The sequence below is a fragment of the Tenrec ecaudatus genome, chromosome 1, assembly GCF_050624435.1.
Source record: "Tenrec ecaudatus isolate mTenEca1 chromosome 1, mTenEca1.hap1, whole genome shotgun sequence".
NCBI classification, from domain to species: domain Eukaryota; kingdom Metazoa; phylum Chordata; class Mammalia; order Afrosoricida; family Tenrecidae; genus Tenrec; species Tenrec ecaudatus.
In genome coordinates this window covers 211,682,954-211,689,099 of record NC_134530.1, presented here as the reverse complement: position 1 = coordinate 211,689,099, position 6,146 = coordinate 211,682,954, and the positions used below count along the sequence as shown (strand labels likewise).

The following is a 6,146-nucleotide window of genomic DNA, read 5'->3' as shown; positions in this document are numbered from 1 at the left end:
ACTACAGCCCCTTCAACACTGTTGCTTTCTGATTTATTGAATTGCGCTATCTTTGAGGGTGGTAAGTGCCATCCCATAGTTGTTGTAATTTGCATTTCTATTATGGCTAATGATCGGGAACATTTCTCATATATTTATTGGCTATTCGGATTTAAGATTCTTATTACTCTTGGTGAATTCTTTCGATATACACAGGTGTCTTATCTTCAGTATATCCCATCTATTTTTGACTCATTTGTATCCTTCCCTATTTCTGATAGCCTATGTATTCCCTGTGCCAAGGTTCTCAGGTTTGTCCCAATTCCCTCATTAATGGTTCAACTTTTGGGGGGTTTTATCTCAAGGTCTGTGATCCACCTTGAGTTTATGCCTGTGCATGGAATGAGGTAAGAGTCTTGCTTCATTTTTCTGCAAGATATATATCCATTTTTTCTAGCACCGTTCATTAAAGATGGCTTCTGCTTCCCATTTAATATTTTTGGGACCTTATGCTGATGTTTTTGTTTCTGGGTCTTCAGCTCTTTTCCATTGGCCTGAATATCTCTCATAATGCCAGCACCACCCCGTTTTGGCTCTGTGGCTGTATAGTACATGCTAAAGTCAGGTAGAGCAAGCCCTCCTGCTTTGTCCTTCTTCGTGAGGAGTTCTCTGTTAATTCTGGACTTCTTGCCCCTCCATATGAAGTTGGTAATCTGTTTTTCCAACTCTGAAGAAGGATGGTGGTATTCGTATCAGGATAACAATGAACTTTTATAGTGCCTTGGGCAGAACTGACATCTTTACTATATTCAGTCTGCCAATCCACAAGGATGGGATAGTCTTCTATTTGTCAAGGCCACACTTGATTTCTTGAAATAGTATTTAATAATTTTCCTCATACAAATCCTTTGTTTTTTTTTAGTCAGGTATATCCCTAGGTATTTCAATTTGTGCTTGGCTATTGTAAAGGGTACTACCTTTTTAATCATCTCTTCTGTGATCTTGTCTGATGTGTAGAGCAGTCCAATAGACTTCTGTTTGTTGATTTTGTATCCTGCCACTCTGCCACATTCTTCTATTGCTTCCAACACTCCTCTTGTGGAGTTTAAGGGATCTTCAATTTGTAGAATCATATCGTCTACGAATAATGATAATTTCACCTCTCCTTTCCCAGCAGTTGAATACCCTTAATATCTTTCCTTCGTCTTATGTTGGTAGCTACAACCTCCAGTTCAATGTTAAATAGGAGTAGGGACAAGGGGTATCCTTGTCTGGCCCCCTTTTGAAATGGAATTGTTTTAGTCTTTTCTCCATTAACTACCACATTAGCTGTTGGTTTTTTATGTATGGCTTGAATAATATTGAGGAATTTTCCTTCTATTCCTATCTTCTTAAGTGTCTTAAACAGGAATACATGTTGAATGTTGTTGGATGCTTTTCCGCATGGTTCTTATCATCTTTCCTGCCATTGTGGTGAATAATGCTAATGGTCTTTCATATGATGAACCATCCTTGCATCCCTGGTATGAATCCTACTTGCTCATGGTAAATTATTTTTTAATATGCTTTTGTATTCTATTGGCCAGTATTTTGTTAAGCATTTTTGCATGAATTTTCATTAGGGATATTGGTCTATAGTTCTCAATTCTTTTTGAATCTTGCCCACTTTAGGTATCAAAGGTATACTAGCTTCATAGAAATAGTTTGAAAGTTTTCTGAGTTTTTCTATGTTCTGGAAGAATTTGTATAGGATTGATGTTATTTCATCCCTGAATGCTTGCTAAATTCTCCTGTGAAGCCATCTGGCCCAGGGGATTTTTTTGTTGGTAATCTCTTAATTACGTTGTCTATTACTTCAATTGCTATGGGTTTGTTGAGGTTCTTGACATTCATCTAGGATAGTGTAGGGAGGGATTGTGTTTCCAAATATTTTTCCATGTCTTCCAAATTTTGAATTCCTTAGAATATAAACCTTCATAGTTGTGTGTAGTTATCTTTTTAATTTCATTAGTGTCCATTGTAATGCCCCCTGTTAAATCCCTCAGCCTCGCAAATGTCATTTGCTCCTTCTTTCTTTGGTTAGGTTTGCCAGAGCTATATCAATTCTGTTAATTATTTCACAGAACCAACTTGTAGTGGCATTAATTTTTCCATAGTTTTCTTCTTTTCCCTCTCCTGTATCTAGGTTCTGATTTTTATTATATCTATCCTCTTGCTATTAGTAGGGTTGTTCTGTTGACTCTGTTCTAATTGCTGTAAGTTTTGTGTCAGCATATCATCCACGAGTCTCTCTTCTATTTCAATGTGTACATTTATTGCTATCAGCCTTCCTCTAATAAATGCCTTTGCTATATCCCATAGATTTTGGTATGTCTTATTTTAATTCTCATTGGTTTCTAGAAACTTCCTGATTTCATCTCTGATCTGGGTCAATACCCACTCCTTTGGGAATAGGAAATTGTTCATCCTCCAATTGTTTGCCCTTGTTTTCTTCACTGGCCCGTTAATTTCCAGCTTTATGGTGCAATGATCGGAGAGAGATGTCTGTATAACCTCTATGCACTTCAATTTACTCAAGTTTGACTTGTGTCTGAGCAACGGGTCTATTTTCAAATGTGTGCCATGTGGATTTGAAAAGAATGTGAATTTGTTTGCATGTGGGTGCAAAGCTCTAAAAAGATCTATCAAGTCAAGTCATTCAATTTTGCTATTTAGATCTGTAGCCTCCTTGTGAAGTTTCTTTCCTAAGGATCTGTCTTTTTTAGAGAGTGGTGTATTAAAGTCATGAACTATAATTGTTGAGCCTGTGATCTCTTTTTTCATCTTTTAGAGTATTTGATTTACGGGTTTCGCAGGTCTCTCATTAGGTGCATATATGTTCGTTATGCTCACTGGTTCTTGGTCTAATGTTCCCTTGAGCATTATATAGTGCCTCTCCTTGTCTCTTCTTATGGCCTGTATCTTGAAGTCAATTTGGTCAGATATTAAGATTGCCTCTTCAATCATATTGGCAAGGTCTGTCAATTTGTCACTGGATTTTGTTATTTCATCTCTTAACACTTGTATTTCCCTTTGGTGCATTGCCTTTACCTCCTCTATCATTTCATCTTTTTTCTGCATTGCTTCCCTTATATCCTTTATGACTTCAAGCAGCATTTTGAAAATTTATTTTTGTGGCAGGTCAGCATCTGCTTCTTATATGCCCATCATTAGGTTCATGACTTATTCTAGCATTGTGTCTTCTGTCTCTCCTGCTTTTTTGTTGAGGCTGTTAGAACTGGTTGCTGTTTACGTGTTGTTTTAGAGGAGCCTGAAGCCATCTTCCTGAGTGGAAGAGCCCTGGGCTCTCTCGTGGGGGATTCTTATGAGTACTTCTATGAACTGCCTGCCAGTAGCTATACGGAGGTTTCAGGCTATCGTTATATCTTCCTAGCTATCCAGTATTCTGTTACTTGGAATGTGTGTTGGATATGAAACACATCGTGAATTTGTGTGTCATCCTTATGCAGGGTCTATGATATTTTTTTCTGTATAGTTCCAATTTTAGTATATGTGCTGTGGAAGCAAGCACAAATTCCAGTGGTCTTTCGTTGGGTACATATATATTAACTATATTAATTATGTTTATGGGTTCTTGGTCTACTTATCCCCTGAGCATTATGTAATGCCCATTCTTATTTTTCATTATGTCGTTTACCTTGAGGTCCATTTTGTCCAAGATTAGAATCAACACTCCTGTGTTTTTTTGACTGTCATTAACTTGGTAATATTTTTTGCATACTTCATTCTGTTTATTTTTGTGTGTGAGTTTGAGATGTGTCTCTTGAAGTCAGCAGCTTGATGAATTTTATTTTCTAATCCACTCTGCTATCCTTTTTCTTTTCATGTATGCAATTAAACCATTTACATTCAGTGTAATTGTGTTTAATTGAAGATTCGTGTTTGTTATCTCGTACTCTTTGTGTTTGGTCTTTTCTTTTCTCCTTTGTAGGACAGTCTGCATGGGTGAGGGTTAATTCTTGTCTTCCTATCTCCACTGAATCTTTAATGTTTGGGTACTGTTTTCATTGTGTTGATTTCTGGGTGGTATACCCTGTGGTGGTCCCTTATTTTTGCACTGTGGTTTTCTGCCCAGAAAGAACTGGATTTTTTTTTTTTTTGTGATGCTCACTTTGCATTTGCAACTTCTCTAATTGTTTCATTATCTGAGAATACTTTTTATCTTCATCAAATTTGATGGACAGTTTTGTTGAATAAAGGATTCTTGGATTTCAATTGTTGTCTTTCAACTTGTGGAACACATTGTTCCTGTGTCTTCTTTCCTGCATGATCTCTGTGGAGAGGTATGAGCTTATTATCTGTGCACCTTTATATGGGATTGCTTTTTTTAAAATCTCTCTCTGCTTTCATGATTCTTTTTCCTTAATATTTGATCATTTGACTATTATATCTTGATGTGTAGGTTTTTTGTTTGTTTGCTTTGGTGAGGGTTAATCTAATTGGTCCTCTCGCTACTTCCTGAATGAATATTGTCTCCTCTTTTGTGATATTGGGAAGATGTTTTCCCTTGATACTTTAACTGTAGGCTTATTTTTTTCTTCCTGCCTAGGACCGCAATAATTCAAGTATTGTTTTGATACATAAAATCCCAAATCCTCTTCAGGCTTTATTCAGATTCTTTTGTTTTTTTGGATGACTGTTTCTCTCCCTTGCTGCATTCTGCCTGGTTATTTTTGAGATTTCTCATTCAGTTCCCCATTTCTGCTATTCTGTTGTTGTTGTCATTCACCTTGTTATTTATTTCGGTTCTGCTATTCCTGGACTTCCCTTTGGTGAGAGGATTATTGTATCACTCTTTACATTTGTTTTCGGGATTGAACCCCTAATTTCCTGAACAACACTAAGCAATATTCCCAAGCATTCTTTCCCTGGGAGTCTAAGGGCTATATTGTGCATATCATTGCATTTGGGTCATCTTCAGTTACTGAATTTTGTTTTTCTACATATTTTACTGTAGATCCAGATATTGGCTGTTGCTTATGTTTCCTCATGGATGTGTTGATGATGGAGTGTAATTTTCTGGCATGTGTAGCGGGTGAGGGGCTGGCTCTTTAGGTTAGGGGAGGATCAGATAGGTGCTAGAAAATGTGTTGTGCATAGATGAGAAAGGAGTGTTAGTGAAAAGGAGGATTAGGGCTTGGGTGTTCTAGGATAAAAAGAAAAGAAACCAGGATTTGTCACTGTACCAGCAAGAAATAAAAAGTGTGGGCAAATGTGCTGAAAAGGAACATGCACATGGAAGCACAACTGCATACTGTGTGGGAGAACTGACAAAAGAGAGCTCTGGGGTGGGGCTGCTGCAAAACCTCGTCTCATGTTCCAGCACCCCAATAAGAATACCTTACCTGCAAATCTGGTGATCCCACAACTAGTTGATCATGCGGGAGATCTTACATCGGCACCATCTTCCCAGAACTCCCCCAACCTGTATTTCTTATTGAATCACACGTGTCATGCCACCCACCCTCCTCTATTCCAATCTAACAGACTTCTTAACACAATCCATGAGCATTCTGAGCAAATGAAGGATCATTATGCTGTGCATTTAAATTTCCTGCTTTCCATTTAGAGTTCTAATTTCTCTTGTCTTCTAAGAAGAGTACTGATTCAGTTAAGGACACGACAAACCTATAATTAGTCAGGCAATTCCTTGTCCACCTTCCCATACAGATTTTTTTTTTAATTAATCACATCCTTGAACACAATAGATTGTAATTATTTATTCAAGTGCCTTTCTAACCAAACTGGAATAAGATCTCTCAAGGCAACAATAACTTCTAATTGATCTTAATCCTCTTGGTTCTGATTATAGCCCCTGGCATATTGAAGTTCAATAAATATTTGCCTTATCACTTTGTTAATTAATTGTATGTTTAAACATCATATATAATCTGCTGGAACTCCAAGTACTATGAAACAGAATATAATTCTATATAGTTTTGGGGTTGGTTTTCAGGATTTCTTTGTTTTTGTATATAAAAATATATTACTAATTAAGTTTCATGATGCTAATGAGAAATCAAAGTAGAGAAAATGTAGTTACTTTTACTCTAATGATAATTTAGTAAATATTGATTATTTTTAAAGTTTTTTGCTTATTGAAGTGG

At 36.8% G+C, this 6,146-nt stretch overlaps 1 non-coding gene across 1 annotated transcript; it reads right to left on the bottom strand.

The window, feature by feature from the left end:
- Positions 1-3,443: 3,443 nt before the first annotated feature.
- Positions 3,444-3,550, bottom strand: LOC142438241 (U6 spliceosomal RNA). Its single transcript, XR_012782661.1, has one exon. It is a non-coding gene; the product is annotated as a U6 spliceosomal RNA (small nuclear RNA).
- Between the last annotated feature and the right edge of the window lie 2,596 nt (positions 3,551-6,146).